Source organism: Dromaius novaehollandiae, chromosome 1 (assembly GCF_036370855.1).
Source record: "Dromaius novaehollandiae isolate bDroNov1 chromosome 1, bDroNov1.hap1, whole genome shotgun sequence".
Lineage (NCBI taxonomy): Eukaryota > Metazoa > Chordata > Aves > Casuariiformes > Dromaiidae > Dromaius > Dromaius novaehollandiae.
In genome coordinates this window covers 63,397,736-63,416,276 of record NC_088098.1, presented here as the reverse complement: position 1 = coordinate 63,416,276, position 18,541 = coordinate 63,397,736, and the positions used below count along the sequence as shown (strand labels likewise).

The 18,541-nt window shown below is 41.5% G+C and overlaps 1 long non-coding RNA gene across 1 annotated transcript; it reads right to left on the bottom strand.

Annotated features, from left to right (window-relative positions):
- Nucleotides 1–576: 576 nt before the first annotated feature.
- Nucleotides 577–16,641, bottom strand: LOC135328674 (uncharacterized). The gene is made up of 3 exons (XR_010389634.1): nucleotides 16,372–16,641; nucleotides 11,814–11,950; nucleotides 577–1,185 (listed from the first exon to the last, which is right to left on the bottom strand). It is a non-coding gene; the product is annotated as an uncharacterized LOC135328674 (long non-coding RNA).
- Between the last annotated feature and the right edge of the window lie 1,900 nt (nucleotides 16,642–18,541).

The window sequence follows — 18,541 nt, the reverse complement described above, 5'->3', positions numbered from 1 at the left end:
TTGTGGAATTTAGATTTACAGTGACTGAGCAAGATAAAGGAAAAGCCAAAGTGATTTTATGGATAATGCAAGCGAGCACTGACCTTTAAGCTAGATTTATTCCTATCTCTGCTACAAACTTCCTACACCATGTACAGGCAAATCACTGCCTTGGAACTTCACATGGATATAATCTTCATCTTCTAGATGGCCTAGGATCTGGTTGCAGATTTACTGAACATTCCCAGCTGTAACTAACATAAACAGGAGAGATGCTCTAAGCAGAATATAGTCCTTTGTATACAAAGTATTCTGGAGAACAAGGCATTAAGTGTCTCATATTACACACTCAGAGTTAGTAGCATCTGTGACAATTTCTCAGTGTCTCAACTTTTGCCTGTAGAAAAGGGGGATAATCCCCTCTCCACCTTTCACAGGTATGCCGGTTAAAAAAAAAAAGATAACTTTGTGAAGTAAACATGAGATACTGTAGAGCTAAATAGCATGTGAAAAGCGTTACTACATTTTGGGTTCAGAGCAGGAATGGAACAGTATGCTGTAAATAAGGAAGAGGGTCATACCATAGACGGTAAATACTAAAATATTTAATAGCCACTCATCTGGTGTGCACTATCCAGCCTATGTATTGTACAAGTCCTATGGAAATATACCATGTTATTAACATCATAATAAGACTTTATCATTTCTACAGATAGCCACATTTAGGAGCTGAATTAAGACAGCAACCTTAATTCTGGCATTGTCTAATTTCTGAATGCTTCACTTGGCGGTCATAATGTTCCATAACGTGTAAAATAAAGACAGTAAGTTAAAAGTGTGAGTAAACGGCTCAGTTTATTTCCTCATGCAAAACCAACTCATTTGTTTCCAAAACATACCTTTATTATTTACTTTTGGTAGTCTATGAAAAATATTTTCTTCTTCCTAGATGTAGTGGAGAGTTCTATGACTGAAAGAGTTTAATATGAATATTAACTTTAAAACTACACATATTCACAGCTCTGCATAGAGGTTAACTAAATGATCCTCATAGTGATCCTGTGAGATAGGTATGCTATCTTCATCCATTCCTCTGGTAGAGTCCAGATAGTCCATTGCTTCTTTACTTCCCAAGAAGTAGCCATAAATTGCTAAGTGACTCTGCCCTCCTCTAGGCAGTCTTCCCTTCCTCCACACAACTTTTCTCTGCATTATTTTAAAAAAGAAAAATAGAGTTTTACAAATGTGCAAGAAAAACTGAAGGACCCAGGAGTAAGAGGTGAAGAAGTGTGCCCCATTTGTGCCATCTCTCTGTCTTTTAATCCTTTATAATAGCATCAAATCTATTTTGCTAGTGCCCTGTTCTGAAATTGCTCCTCTGCTGACTGGGGAAAGCCCCATTTGGAAGATCCTTTTTTCCTTGTAATTTCTTCCTTGTCATGACCCTTTACAATGGCAAGGTCCTGCAGCCATTACACTTCAGAATTTCCCCTGTGCTTCTCTATTCTTACCTGAGTCACACCGAAGTTATTGTTTCCTTAATTTCCCACTGATTTTCTTGATTTTGTCAACCTCTAGAGTCCCTCTGTTCTCCTTGCTCCTCCAATATCCTTTCTCAGATCCCTCTGTCTTATGTTGCCTTACTCCCATGACATCCTTTCTGTTTTTCTCTCACTTCTGTAACTCTACTGTAGAGCTTTCCTGAAAGCTAATTCAATACTTGAGTATTACTTTCTCCTTTCCAGATTCCTCTGAGCTCGGCTTCCCTACATGTGGCTCCTCATCCTTCCATCACAGCCCCAAAGGGCTCTTCTTTGCTGCAGGCCTCCATTAAAATACTAATCCGTTATGTCTAACTTCCTCTCTTACAGCACTTGTTTGCTATGGTCTTCATCTCCATTAAAGTAGCTTCCCAGTGGTTTTTAAAGCCTTTCTCAAACATCTGGGGTCCTTTATTTCAGACTGTTCCGTTCTTATTCAAACATCTTTTCTTCTTACAGAACTGGACTTGCTCACATGTCCACAGAGTCAGTTTCAAGATCCTTAATCGCTAATGGCTTCCGTCTCTGTGTTGTAGAGGATCTCCTGGCATTTCACGAGCATGAATCTCTTACTGTCTTTTAACTTACTGACTTGGTCCAAAAATGTTTAAGTCAGAAAGGTCTTCCAATATAATAGCCTGACTTAGGTTTTCATTTTCCAGTTGGTCATCTTAGATATGATTTAGATTGTAGTGATTTAGACAGCTTAGAAGCTTTCATACCTTTCATTCTATGACCAGTAACTCTATCTCTTTCAGAGAAGCTAATGGATTTTTATTACTCCCAGGGAAATATTAACGATGCATTTGTTTCCTTCTTATTGCCACCTAAACACCTCTGATTTCGGGCTTTTCAAGTGGACCTGTAGCGAGTATCTTCACTTGTGTTTCCCCTTAAATCTAACTGATGTCACAGCTGCATCTGGGACTCAGTTAAACATCATTTCAAAGTTTGATTTCAGACCACTGCAGATCATCTCTGCAATCTGGTACCTGTGTCTGTATCATTACCCAGTGTACTCTTAGGAAAGAAAAAATTGGTCCTCCTTCCTGAGCCTCTCTCATTAGGAAGAAAGGATGAGTGGTAGACAACTTGACATCCCTAAAATCTGTTTGCCACCCAAACTTAAGACACCATTACTGTAGCTTAACTTTTTTTCTTCTGCAAGTTCTGAGTAATTATTATATCCAAAATGTTATGCACCCTGTATGTAACTGAATAAAAACAGGGGCAGAATTTGGCAGCCTCACAAAGTGCTAATATGGGATTCGGTCGGGGTGGGGGGGTGGAATGTTTAACAAAAAAAGCTTGAAGAGTGTAGAGATTTTTATTATCAGTCAGCCTATTTCATGAATCTGTGTTCCTGTAAAAACTTATTATTTGCATGAAATAACACAACACTTACGTGGGGAAGATGTTAACAGATGTTAAAAATCTAGAAATGGTAAGTAGAGAATGATAGACAAAATAATAAAAGAGAGTCCCAAAACAGCCCTCTGATGGCTTAAATGGAGAGGTTGTTTCTAAAAACTTACATGTATGTGCTTAATTTTATGCTGACCATTTTCCCAGAAAATAAAACAATATTGTTCACATGAATGCAACTAAACACAAGTATAAATATCTATAGGGTAGGGACGTGTTCACTGAGGACCTCCCATGATTCCTAGTAGAATTCAAAGTATGAAAAACAGCTTTGATCATAGTCCTTAATTTTCCTACCTTTTAATAAAATCCAGACTATCTATTAATTTGTATTCTGAGAACATCTTACACTTCTATTGTAACTCTGACTTCGTTAGACTAACCAGTAAAGAAACTGTTCATAAATCAGCATATTTTAAAAAATAGATATAGATTTTATCAGAAATAGAAATAATGTTGACAGTTTATAACAGGGCTGAAACCATCCCAACGATTTCATAAAACTCCTATCAGAGAATGAGCAGGATATGTTTATCTGGGGAACCTGAGAATTTGTGTCTTGATGTTTTTCGCTGCTGTTAAAATCAATTAAATGTTGGACATTGTTTTAATCATCTGCATCACCTAAATCCCATTTTCATCTCCTTGCAATATTTATTACAAATAGTAGTTCAAATGCTCCCCCTTAAAATACCTGCATAGAAATAGAAACTAATCTGTTTTTTTTTCCTTAGGTTATTAATCAGTTTTGCCACAAGAAACAAGCTTTCATGGGAGCAATTTGATTAAGTATTCACATTTTTAGGTTGGCCATGGTGATACACATGCAGCTAGTCACGCAGGTACTGGAATGTGGCAGTTGGCACCACAGGGAGTATAAACTGTGCTTGATCCTGCAGATTATTGTTCAGGACCCTAATTAAACATGCCTATAAATCCATGCTTAACTGCAAGCTTTTGAGTAATGCCACTGACTTCATGAAGGCAATCTATGTACTCTGTGAATTTAGTTTTTATTATAAATTCATACAGAAAAGCATAGTTATTTGAAGTTGTTGTTTTTCCTGCTCACTAGAAATGTGATTTTAACGGGACTGCTCATCTTAATGAGAAGTAGTGTTTTGTTGAGATAAGAATCTCAACAGCTTCCCAGCACAGTATTTGTATGCTAATGGCAAAGTGACATGAAAGAACTTTCCTTAAAGTGTTTATGAATAATAGTTTACTCTCTGTATTATTCATATAATTCAGATATGTATTATTATGTTTTAAAAGTTATGAACACTGTTCAATGCGGAGATCCTGACAAAAAGGTAAACAAAAAGCCTTGGTGTTTCTGCAGTGCTTTGAACATGCAGAGATGTACTGTTACCAAAAAAAAAAAAAAGAAAGAAAAAGAAAAAAAAGAAAGAATAATGTTGTCAAAAGCAGACTGCTATTATACCTCTTACAGGCAATGGAATATGAGGAGCATTTTCTTGTTAAAAATTTCCAGAACCAGCACTGAAGCTTGCCAGAACATAGGACTGTTTCTCTAAATTGCTCACAATTTTTCTATTTTTCAACCAACTGTACATCAATATAATAGAAGACAAAAAACCCTGTGAAATAAAAAGAATCCTCAGCCTCCAGTCAAGTTAATGGCAGCAGGCAGTTTTCAGATCCTCAGAAAAGCAGACCAATATTATACTATATTATACTGTACTATACTATTATATCTTGTCCATTCATGCCTACTGGGCTTCTCATGTATTCAGAGTATGCCTAAACTTGACTTGTGTGCATTGCTACAACTGGTCCTAAATTCTCACAAACTCCTCCCGAAAAGCTGGACATATTTTATGACACTTCCACATTGCCTATTATATTGTTGTTATATTGCCTATCCATGAGAGTTTCTCTTGCTCTTAGTTTTACACTACCAAAGGTTTACTAGTTGCAGCTATACATTTTTGTTTGCTCCTGACAAAGTTTGTTTTCCTGTATAGTTCAAGTGTATTATGCTGTTGCAGGAAGTTCTCTAAAACTTAGGTAGACGTTTCTGCTCTCTGCAGAGAAACAGAGTACAGAAACTGCACTATTGACTTTGATTTTGTAAAGATGATACTCGTGGCCATATGAAATGCCAGTAAAATTTATAACTAATTTTTTTTATTTGTCTTACTTCATTGGCTTATGAGCTATGTCTCAGCCTTTCTTACTTAACAGCTGCTTTTCTTTTCAAGTGACATAGACACAGACCTGGCATATATATTTTTCAGATTTAGCTGATGTTACTGTTATAATTAGGAACACCATTTGAGCCTGCGGGCTCAGTTGAGCCGAACTTTTCATGGGAACATCCCCTGAAAACTGGTCTCAAGGACAGAAAATTATTCAAAGTAGCATATTTAACTTGAGCAAATTGACTAGATGCCTTCTCAGCCTTCCAAGCAGCCTGCCCCTCTGAGAGGAAGGAACAGTGCAGCGAATTATGTCTAATGACGTTGCAGAAAACTGCGGAATCGAACTGTCAGATTGCTGTAAGCATCGACGTGTTTGGATCAGAGCAGTATGCTTAAAGTGCTAACAATGTTATTACATCAGAACCACACCCTGTTTCCTCTCATCTTGAAAACCAGTCCAGAGCTGCCACAGGAGAAATGAAAAGAATAGAAACCCAAATATTGAAGCCAGATTCTGATAATGTTTTCTATAATTGCATTTAAACCCTCATGTTATATTCACCACAATTATCTGAAACCAAGTTGCTGCTATTTTACATTGCAATTATCAGATGATGAACATACGCTTCAGTGGGTGTGTAAGAGGGGGGCACAGGGTATTCGCATTTGCTTGGTAGACAGAAGTATCACAGTGTTTCTTGGTAAATGCATTCTATGTGATTACTATGTTGCCAGTGCAGCAAAACACATACTTCACCTATACAAGCAATTCAACTGACTTCAATCTAATTTTAAACATGCTTAGGTACCTTTCTAGTTAATTTCTAGGTTGCTTTAGACATTTTTAAAGTATACTGGATAGCTAGTAAGTGGTTTGTTAAACTCAGTTTAATGTTTGTTCCAGCAGCTCCTGTAACTACAGGATTCTATAGGCAGAGCTTACTTAATTTTATCCAGCACCTTTTGTGGAAATCTGATGGTTGTCAAGAAGCTTCCCAAACTGGGAAAGAATACTGGTGGTGATGTGTAGCACCTTGATTAGGGAGGGCAGTTAAACTGTTTCTTTTTTTTTTTTTTTTTTTCCTAAATGATCTGTTGATTAGTTTCATCGTTTCCTCTTCTTGTCATCCTCCAAGTAGTCCATTGTCATTATGGGATAATACCTGTGTTTTTCCATGGCCGCTACTTTGTTTTAATACCTCAGGCTAACTGCTTCCCTTCCTCATCAGATGATTGCACAATATGAAGTGTGGCACACAGATGAAGTGTTGCAAAGGAAAGGGTATCTTGAACTCATTATCTAGAGAGCTATGTAACAATGAACTGTTTGTGATGCTGATGGAATAACATATGAAATAAATTAAGTGGAACTGACTTTGTCATTTTGCATGCGATAATAGAGAGTTTAAAAGCAATGTTTTAAAAAATTATGAAGTTGAAAGAAATTATTATACATTTATTTTCTACCTCATACATTAATAAGAGTTGTGACAGTGATTTCTAAATAGATAATACAGAACAGTGAACTACCACACATGCTTAAGAACTGTATGATTTGAAAATTTCTTACTTTGTTGCATAGTCATGAGGCATATTACTTGCACATTTAATTTCCTTTAAACACTTTTAGCCCAGTGAATTATTATAATTACTAAATGAATATACTGAAGACTGAATCATTTTTTATTGCTATCTACATATTAAGGCAGGTATAAATGATGATGAATGTGTTTTTTAAAAAGCCAAACCTGTTTTATTAATTCTGCTGGGCTTTAACTAATTTGAAAATTTAAATAAATTTACAGCTTACAACAAATGACAGAATGACAGTCCTGAAAACAGAAATCTCATTTCTCCTTGTGTTGTGTTTAGGAAAGGACTATGATTGAAAGCATGCTGCAGTGGTCAGGTAATATCTACAGTCAATATTACATGCTTTTTATTAAAAAAAACCCAAACCTTTAGAAAAACTGGGATAAGAAATTTTGAAATTAAGTAGAGGTTCTAGAGAATCTCCAGTATTGCATCATCCTTTGCTATTTAATCTCACACTACTGACAATAGCCCTTACTAACAAGCCATTTTACTTGTGCTGATTTTAAGACATTTCCGTAAGTATTTTTTAAAGATCCATGATAGATACAGCTCTAATTCTGCAAATATTTACAACTGAGTATATGGCCTGATCCATCCCCCAGATGGTTACACAGCTGTGATGTGTTTCCTGATTCAAGTCCTAAATTTGATATCTTTAAAGTTTTGTTATAACAAACAAAATGTTGAGGAAGATGGAGCAGAAGTCACAATACAGTTTCAGTCCCTATGACTGCCAAGCCAAAGTGAGGATTAGACTTTCTGAGTGAGCTACCATTGCCATGTTTCCCTCACACAGCCCTTTTCCTCGGCAGCCTGACCCCCAGCAGAGAAATACTGACAATAACTTGTAACAAGCTCGTAATGATTTATTAGTCAGTAACATCTCAGACGATTCATCTGTTTGCCAATGCACACATATCTAAGCCCAGCAAACCTGGAAACATAAAACTATATAGTTATAGTGTACCACCCTACTAAGTAGGTACTTTCTGTGTTACAGTGGGCTTTGTCTGCATGTGTGTTGTTTACAGAAGCAGTTAAGACAAACTGAAATACCTCATTCTTGTAACACAGTGAGGATAACCTTTCAGTAGGATGTGTGATACTGTTATCACAAAATCACAGAACAGGTGAGGTTGGAAGGCATCTCTGGAGATCATCCAGTCCAACCCTGCTCACAGCAGTGTCACCTAGAGCAGGTTGCCCTGGACCATGTCCAGTTGGATTTTGAGCATCTCCAAGAACGGAGACCTCTCCAAGAGTGAAGACCTCGCTGGGCAATCTGTAATAGTGTTCAATCACCCTCATAGTAAAAATATTTTTTTATGTTCAGACAGAAATTCCTGTTTCAGTTTGTGCCATTGCTCCTTGGTCCTTCACTGACACCACTGAGAAGAGACTGGCTCCAACTTCTTTGCAACCTCCTAGCAGATATTTATACAGATTGATGAGATCCCCCCCCAAGCCTTCTCTTCTCCAGGCTAAACATTCCATCTCTCTCTCAACCTTTCCTCATATGACAGGCACTCTGGGCCCTTGGTCATCCTCTCGGTCTTTGCAGGACTCACTCCAGTATATCCATGTCTCTTGTATTGGGGAGCCCAGCACTTGACCCAGCACTCCAGGTGTGGCCTCATCAGTGTTGAGCAGAGGGGAAAGGATCATCTCCCTCAACCTGCTGGCAAGCTTCTTCCTACGTAGACCAGGAGGCCATTGGCCTTTTTTGCCATGAGAGCACACTGCTGGCTCATGGTCAACTTTGTGTCCATCAGGATCCCCAGGTCCTTTTCTGCAATGCTGCTCTCCAGCCAGTTGGCTACTAGTGCATGGGATTAATCCATCCCAGCTTCAGGACTCTGCACTTCCCTTTGTGAGCTCTATGAGCTCAACATAATACATTATATGTCAGCCCATTTCTCCAGCCCATCAAGGTCCCTCTGAATGGCAGCACAAACATCTGGTGTGTCAGGCACTCCTCCCTGTTTTGTATCCTCTGCAAACTTGCTGAGGGTGCACTCTGCCCCATTATCTAGGTCATTAATGAAGATGTTCAACAGCATTGGACCCAGTATCAACCCCTGGGGGACACCACTAGTGACTGGCTTCCAGCTGCACTTTGTGCTACTGATCACAACTCTCTGAGCCCAGCAGTTCAGCCAGTTTTCAATCCACCTTACTGTCCCCTTTATCTAGCCAATACTTTGTCAGCTTGTCTATGAGGATGTTATGGAAGACCATGTCAAAAGCCTTAATAAAGTCAAAATAATAACATCTACTGCTCTCTCCTCATCCACTAAGCCTGTCATCTCACTGTAGAAGGCTGCCAGGTCCATTAAGTATGCTTTCCCCTTTGTAAATTCATGCTGGCTACTCCTGATGGCCTTCTTGTCCTTCATATGTCTGGAAATGGTTTCCAGGATTATTTACTCCACCTCCCAGGGACTGAGGTGAGGCTGACCGATCTGTAGTTACCCAGATTCTGCTTTTTGCCCTTCTTGAAGACAGGAGTGACATTTGCTTTCCTCTAGTCCTCATGAACCTCTCCCAGTTGCCATGACCTTTCAAAGATAACAGAGTGGCCTTCCAATGGCATCAGCCAACTCCCTCAGCACTCATGCGTGCATCCTGTCAGGTCCCATGAACTTGTCCATGTCCAGTTTGCTTAAACGTTCCCTAACTCTATTACATTTTTTATATATTACCTTAACCCTTGAATAACCCATACTCTCAGATAACTCGCACAGACCCGAAAGCAGATGCAATCAAGGGAAGGAAAAGGCAGTTTGAAGTCAGGAAGAAGGGGGTGAAGCCACTCAGAAGTTCATAGGGGCCCTGGGTAAAGTCCCCTTCAATGTAGGCATGTGTATAACTTACACTATTACTGTTTTGCAACAGTGGGCCTTACAGATAGTAAATCAGTATTTATGCATGTAAGTTTTACATGTACATTTACAGACATTTTAAAGCCCATTTATGTCGTCAATACAGGGTATTGTGACGTTAGTGTAAACAGAAATCAGATCACTGTGTCTTTCTAAAATTTTCAAATAGCTACATATGTTCAAACATTCTAAAGCGATGGGAAAATTTGAAATAGAAATGAACAATTTTCACTTTGTTCCAGTTTAGACAAAAGCAGAGGTGAGAGCATACATTTTGAACTCTCTTTTAGCAAACTTTGACCAATAACTTGGCAGTAACTGGACAAAGCACTCTAAACAAGGAGGCAGGCAATAAGTTACAGAGTTTAAAATCACATCTCTATTCTCATTTCAGAATATATGGCTGGGAGGGAATTCCTGGGTTACTGAGTCAGGTCCCCTGCTGTCACAGGCAACCAGAATGCATAATCCCATATATAAACACTGACCTTTTATTTCGGCCAACTCACATGTACAAAATCTCCAAGTTATAAAATAAAGAGAAAATTACCTTATAGCTCACAGTTTGCAGGTATCACTGCTTTAACCTACCTCTTACCCAAGGGATATAGGAAACAATAAAGAACTTGCATGTAAAGGACAGACCTGACTTTCAGGATTTTATATTTGAAAATTAAACCAAATCTAACTATAGACCAGACTACCAGAATCATCTTCCCCACCTTTCAAACTCCACTGCAGAAATTTCATCTCCATAACTTCTCCCTTGCCTCTCAAAGCCTGCAAAAGTCTGGATCATACTTTTGTACACAGATATTAAATCATTCTTGTTTGGTTTCTTTGGAGTTTTTCCCTTCAGGAAATCTACATAGGACACTGCTGTCAGAAATTCCCTACAGGGAAGGAAATATGGGAGGCTGGAGATCTCAGTGTTACTCCAGCTGATCTCAACTTGGCTGTGTAACTTCTCCAGAGGCCCATGCTGCCGCCGCACAGCCGTTCTGCTGCTCACAAGCTTTCCGTCTAAGCCTCAGAGCCATACATAATGTAGCACAGACCAATATTCACATAGGCACAAACAATACCCGTAGGTTAGTTTGTGTAAAAGATCAGAGGCGATGTGGTGGGGATGGGCTCTTTACTCGTCCGCCTTCAAAACAGGAGAAAGTGCCTGCCTAGCAAACAGCCTGTGTCACATAGAAAGCCCGTAATACCAGTGAGGCCAAACTCCTACTTCCTGTCTGCTGACAGAGAAATCTTTTGCCTTCCAAAAGCAAAAATGACAACTGACGGTGACTATATGTTAACACTACTGAAAATCTGTTAAAGTCCATGTATTTCTCAGCTCTCCTTTTATTCCCCACTCCCATTTATCTCCATACGCTCTCAGACCTTTCCTAAAAGGCACATTTTTCTGCATCTGCAGCAGTAAACTACATTATACTAGTGCCATCTCTTACTTTTAGAAAACTCATCTTCTTCACATCAAGAAACCCTCCTCTCCTCCACTTCCTCCCTAAGAGCCACTTCTGCTCAGTCTTCCTTTATTGAAACCCATTTGGATACTGTCTATTCTTTTTCCATTTGATCTTTATCTTGCACACTCAGCTTACATCAGGACTCTCCTCTGCTCCCAAAGGTGTAAAGCACAGCAACGACACTGTGATTAGTTATCACTCATACGTCAAAAGCATGCCTGAATCAGAGCCATTGGGATAGACACAAGTGACAGAGACATTACTAGAGACAGAAAAACCAAGAAGATTGAAAAAGAAAAAAGAAGCAAGGATTAGACTAAGATGATGATGTTGATGGAGCTAGCATACAGCATGATTAAATTTTATTCAGTGTCTCTTTCTAGGGTACCTTGACCTCTGTTTATGACTACTTTAAAATTTAAGTATTAGAAACTATGTAATATTTAAACATTAAAAATTACAGAAAAAACAACAAGGAGGTTCCTAAATTCCTGACTTATTTCATTCCAGCATAAAGGAGGACAATAAATGTGATGCCCCTTTAGGATGTAAAACCACATGTTAACTACAGTAGCTCTCCACGCTACAGCAGCTTCAGGAACAATTGTATGCCATACAATGCCTGTCCTACTTCTGCCCCTATAGCTACATCAGCAGGAGCCCATGGACTGGCTGTGCAACAGTCTGGGCATGTACGGCATCGCTTCTCCTACACCCCCCCAGGCAGGTGGAAGCACGCACACTTACAATACGCTCCACTGGACATGGCCTGTCAACGCTGATACATTTGCTTTCTGCGTGGCAGGTGACACTGTTTCGCACTGCGTAGCAATACCTCCTGATTCCCTCGAGTGCAGTTCTTTGGCACAGGGAGTTCGATCATTCTGAAATAAAAAAGGAGGCTGTATTCATCGCTGATTATTTACATTGAACTAATCAGCTCCCCACAAACTAGCTGTCTGCCAGCTTCACGAGGTAACCTTTTTATAAAGGACTCTGTCAACAGTTTGCTCTCTGATTCCTCTCAAAGTGGTCTTGCCATTAAAGCAATCCCTGCTAGAAGGCATTAATAACAGATCTGTGATGTTTCACCTGCACTCAATCCACTCCATTTTTCTAATTACTTTAATAGGGTTTCTGAAGCATGTTCATTCTGTACCAAAACTCTGCTGTAATTACTACCATGTTACTGCTGTTCAAGTGTAACCCATGGCCTAATTAAGGTGATACTAGTAAGCAGCAGCAGCACATAGCTCTGAAATCTCATTGGAGTGGAACAAAAGTTGGTGATTCTTCTAGTTACAGCATGTCTGAGAATCAGCTGCAAAATTCACAGCCATCTAAGTTGCGTCCATTCTCGGATGGAAGAACGGGGCTTTTTTGACTCTATTGAAATGGTCCACATCCTTGAGCAGGATTTGGCCTTTGATACTTAGTGGCCTCTACAAGAGATACATGCCATGCATGCCTCCTCCACGCCCAACACTTCTGCTTTGTGAAGATAAAAAAAAAAAAAAACACACAGAAGGTATCAGTTGCTCAGAGGAAATGAAGAATGCCAGAGCCTCTTGATCTAGCAGCAAAGCAGCCCATCTACTGATTTATGTCCTGATATGTCCTAAGACAGAGTTGAAAAAAGACTGTAGGTGGGTACAAGATGTTCCTCTCACAGTTATAGAAAGCAGAGAAGAGGCCATGGTCCTCAGTCAGCCCCCTTTCAGGAAGAAGGGGACCCACAGACCATGTCTTGGAGGCACATGAATGTTGAGCGCCCAGCTACACCAGATCAACCTGTGTCATCAAGGAACAATTACCTCCTTGATGTCAGAAGGTGAATTGTTCAGCAGCATGAATTGCACCATTGGCAAGTGCTACAGTATCATGCTGTTTCACAGTTTAAATATTTGGAAACAGGTCTGGCAGCAGGGAGGCACATGCAGCATCTCTATACCAGCTTCTAAGAAAATTTTCCTCCACATCTACCAGCTTGCAGTGGTGCTGGGATCATGGCCTATTCCACCGTGGAGGGCAGCCAAATGGGATCCTGCTCTTCCAAACAGGCAGGGCAGCCAAACAAAAGTACCAGTGGCAAGTATTACCATGAACACAGCTATAGCTCTAACATCACTGCAGAGCACTCCAGCAGCACTGGGAAAAGGCAGGTATGAACATCAGCCTTTTCCCCTGTTAAAAGATCCTACTGGCAGTAATTCCTCTCCACCTCTTTATACTCTCCAACTACTTTTAGCAGCCAAATCTTTGGTTAGTGCCACCTGGCTTGGAATCAATCAATAACAGTGATTTACACTGACTGACAATCAAATCCTTTTGTAGTTTTCAAACTGGACTCCCTGCGACCTGGGTGTTCCCTCACTGATCCTCAGATAGGACACTGGGGCATTTACAATTTGGCCATGAGACTGGACCATAAGGGCCTATTGAAATGACTGCGCAAGGGGTCCTTTAGCCAGCTCCACCTTTTAGCACAATTTAGAAACTTTCGAAGGAGTCTCTGCTGAAGAGGCAGGCTTGGGGATTTTTCAAGAGGGCTCTGACTGATGCCATACAGATGTTTTTCAAAATGTACCTGTTGGCTGGATTTCAGGTTCTCAAAATGTTCCCAGACAGAATTTTTGGAGTATTTCCTAAAATGGCCTCTTTCAGATAACTGCGCCTAAACTGAGATGGCTATAAGTGAAGCTGAGCTTTACATGGAGACATGCATGCGGTAGGTCTCTACCTTTAGACAAACTAATATCATCCTTAGTTCCTTTGCTGTGCAACCTAAAGATGTTGATCATAATCCCTGTTCTTTTAGGATACTGCAAATAATCTATCAGTTTTTGAGGGAGGCAAATAAAAGAACTTGCCCCCAGACATTGAGCTCTAGCTATGAACATGTGCGCGAATCTCAGCTTGGCAATGGATTTTCACCTAGCTGCAAACACTATCCTCTTCTTATTAGTGCACTTGTTTTGTGGCTACTCAATGGCTTCTTTGTGCTAGCTCTGTACTGCCTGCTGTCCCACCTTCACATTCTCTCCCTACTAAAGAGGCTTTCCTACCACCTTCAAAACAAGGAGAGGCTGTGTGTACTCCACACCCATCGGGTGTTCTCAGCACCTTTTTTCAGGAAAGAAAATTTTAAGATATCAAATCAAATATACTAGCTGTTTCATTTGCATTTAATTTGGAAACCTGTAGAGTGTGCACATTACAAATAATTTCACTCAGAACCACTCTGTATTTTAAAGCACAAAGACCATAAAAAATGCAAATTCAAATCAGAATATATGGGAAGATTTTCAGGACTCTGCTTTAACCAGAAATTTGATTGACTGAAGTGCTGATAGTCTGAGACATTAAGTATCTAGTATCAGCAAGGAGGTGAATTTTACAGCTGCTTTACAATCTAAAATAAGAGCTTATGTGAAAACACTTGAGAGGTCCTTAATGAAAATGTTGCTACCAGGCACTGCTATAATGATACTAATGCTTCTGTGTTCTTAGTTTTGACCTCCCCTCCCAGTTAGATTAAAGGCACCAAGGGAGGAGGTTTGCTACAGTACAGAAATTTTGGATGATGACTCTAAAAAATAATGGAGTTGTTATTATTTTATAATAATGTTTCTGGTCCCTCCAATTTCAGAAAAATAAATAAGTCTTTTGTATTTCTGCCTTTTATCTGAGATCTCCTACACATTAAGAGTTTGATTGCAGCTAAGGGAGAAGGAGTGCTAGAGTGCCCCCAGCCTCTTGAACAGCTTGCTTACGGGCAAGTGGCAATCAGTGAACTGTTCAGAAGAAGGAAGAGGCTGCTCCAGCTTGTGCCCTGTAGAGGGTAACAGCCTGGCAAAGGTACCAGCCCTAGAACAATCACGCAGATGGCTGGGGATACAAAAATGAGGGGAGAACTTAGGTGAGGGAATCATCATGCCTGGCAGGGTGGAGTGGGCATGAGCAATATTGCACAGAGAGTTTCATCACCAACCGAGTCACTTAGTTCCCTGCCACACAATTCCCTGATTGTCACCAAACTTTACACAACCTGTTCTACAGACTGGGAGCACTGCTGCTTTTCTTCTCCCCTTATTATTTTCTAGCTCTTAACGCACATGGGAGGACTGAAGGACAGCACGAAATGCCAGACCAGCCAGAGTGTGCTCTGGAAGACCCTGCAGCTCTCGGGTCTGCTCACCACTACACCGAACACCTGTACACAGACTAGTCAGAGGACACAATGCTGAGCTTGACTGAACAGTCAGTGTCTTGCGGTGCCCAGATTCATGCCAGCTAAGTGAGATCACTCCTTGACCTGCGCAGGGCACTGTCCAAACTCAAAAATGCTTTCTACTCCCTCCTCACCTGCTCTCTGGAGGCGTGGAGCCATGATGGTGCCCACAAGAAAAAACACTTAAGGAACAACAGACCATCATTAAGACAGAATACAAGCAAACAATTAAACTACAACCTGAATGGTCACTTTATTCTGCCAACAGGGGGTAAAATCTCTGAGGTAGCAAAGAAGCATTGCCCATAGCCCTGAAGCTGTTGTCAGACCTTCTTAATAGCAGCAGCCAGAGGTGTATGTATAACTGTGACAGTGTTATGTACTGCCATCTCAGCTGGGCTCGCCAGGCTCTCACATTTGGTTATACAAGTGCTCTTAAATTCCTCTGGGGCCAAAGCGGCTCCAAATGCTGCCTCTGTCTTTGCCTCCTGGCCTCACTCCTGTGTACCCAGAACCCCTTCTGGCCCCCCCTTCTCAGAAACAGAGCCTCACTTTCCTTGGCCCCACAGCCAGCGTCCCCCCCAAACTCTCCAATGAGTAAGCACACCAAGTGGCTGTTCTTCCTAGGCAAGAGACAACTGAAACAGACGAAGTGCTCTGCTGAGACATGCTGATCCAAGCAAAGAAAGAGCTGCCTGTACCTACATGACGTTCTGCCTCTGTTTCTCCATCTCTCTCCTTCAGGGTTTGGCACAATTACCTTTCCAGCACTCACTCTAGCATACTTTCCTTAATCTGGTCAGCAAGAAAGAGCTACTAACAGCAAAGGCTGGCTTTCTATAACTCCCAGCCCCATCTGTCAGGTGATTTTCCTGGTTGTCTTCAAAACACCATCAGGTGGTCAAAGCCCCACAATCACATGATGCTACTTGGTTACAAGCCTGGGTTTTGCCCAGGCAGAAGTATGTTAATTTCTTTGTTCAGCGGCACTTCACTGAGATGGAAAGTAATTAAATAGTCAAATCCAAAAACATATTTCGACACCCAAACCAAGAAGAACACGAAGATACTCACGGCTGAGACCACAAGCCAGACACGACTTTGAGGGATCAGAGGCAGTCAGCCCAGCGGGCCCCTCGGCAGCACACGTTGTCCTACAAGCAAAGTCTGCCCACCGTGACCTTGAGGACCCTTTGCCACCGTGGTGAAGCTCTCCAGTCTCCACATGTTTCTAGTCCTCTGCAATGCTGCTGTGGCTGAGAGGAGCGTGGGCAGCTGGCGTGCACGCCCAGGCAGCACCCAGCGGGGCGGCACCCACCGGAGTTTCTCCTTAGGGCAACAGGACTGATTTTCAAACACGGGTCATTTACAACTCCTGCTCTCTCACACCACATTGCTCATTCTGCATCTTTAGGAGGGAAAAAACCAGAGAGATAAGAAAGCGGTGGTTTATTCTTTTTTTATGAGTCAGAAGCGGAGCCTGCTGGCCGTGTAAGTGGAATGTAGAGTGCTGAATATTAATAGGTGACTCAGCTTTTGCCAAAGCCCGAAGAGCAAGTGAATCATGACCTAGAAAGAACAACTAGAAGGTTGTTCCTGCCTATGTATTTAGCAGGTTATTTCCCAAACACGCCATTACTGTCATTTGGGAAAGGATGATTATGCATAAAAACTAGATGCACGCCCCTGTTTGCACCAAGTCACCTGCATCAGGTCATGCAGGAGCGGTTTTGCAAAAGTTTAAAACAACCGGTTTCCCCTTCTCAAGGAAAACTCGCCAGGTTTGCACTCGGGTGCAAGGCGGCGGCGCGGGGGGGCGGCAGCTCCCCCTGGCGGCGGCGGGGGGGCGGGGCCGAGGCCGGGGCTCACTGTTTCCATGGCAGCGCCCAGCTCCCGGCGGCTGAGCCCAGCACAGGCCGCCCAGGCCCCCGCGATAGAAACTCTTTTGCGGCATGAAAAGGACTTCAACCACACCAGCATGTCACCAGTTCCTTTTTCCTGGTGGGTCAGTTACTTGGCAATACATAAGTACACAGTTGCCTTCAGAAGTGCCCTGGGATACTGATGTTTTTAAACCTCTCTGCCTTCTTCATGACGGCCCCCACTTTCCCTTATAACTCAAGGCCTTTCGGTTTTGCGGAGCTAAGTAACAAAAGCCGCCTTGGGCACCTGCCTACAGCCTCCAGCGCGCCCAGCTCCAGGTGACAACCAGTGAGGAGGGACATGGCGGACGTTTCAGCCGTCCTACGCAGCTTCAGCAAGGAGCAGGAGATGGGGCCAGATCCCCACTTACACTGCGACCACTTGGAACGGCTTCTGCGGCGAAGAAAGGTCCAAACCCGCATGCAAGCACGAGGTCTGGGCACAGCTATCAGTGAGACCTTTCCCATGCTCAGAACTGAAGGCGTAATAGACCTGGGCCAGTCCCCTCCTTTCCAAACAAGCTTTTACTGGGCTGGAGATCGGGACACCATCAATGTCACAGTCTCCAATAACAATAGCATCTCTCCAATACATTAGAAAGTCTTCCAAACAATTCTCACTAATATAAACCTTAAAAAGAAAAACAAAACCAAAATTCCTCAGGATAAATGGCATCAAATTTCAGCATCACATTCCCTTCATATATATTCAGCATTTATAACACCAGTGTTTTACACACCAGTTTATTTCTCAGAATATTTTACTTCCTCTTCAGGCCCACAAGAGTGTAATTTCTCCTTGCAGCACTAGATATAATTCTGAGTCATTGTAAATCAACACAAATGTGTACTTTTCAACAGGAATACCAACCTCTCTTTTTCCAAACAGCAAAATCTTATTTGCTGTAGAGAAAAGGCTAATTTGATACCTGATGCCAATTGAAACCAGGGGGGAAACAGATACCTTAACACCTTCACAAACCCAGTATAGAGATAGGTTAACCTGCAAGGGTGCATGTTATGTATTTGCTTACTAAGACTATGTTCATACTCAGGAAGACAGAAGCATTTCCCAGGTGCCTGTTTCAGTTATGCGTCAGCTGTGTGTGACAAAGAAGACATGGAAACCAGCCATCTTCCCCCTTGTGTCCTGATTTCTATGGAAAGGAAACATGAGTCAAAAGGGAGTTGTCTCTCTGATATGGCAACCATAGGACCAGGTCTGCAGCATACACTGTGGACTGCTCTTACCTCCAGTCTACACAGCCTAAATAATGACATTACATGCTATGAGAACCATTTAGGAGCTTCCCTTTTTCCTA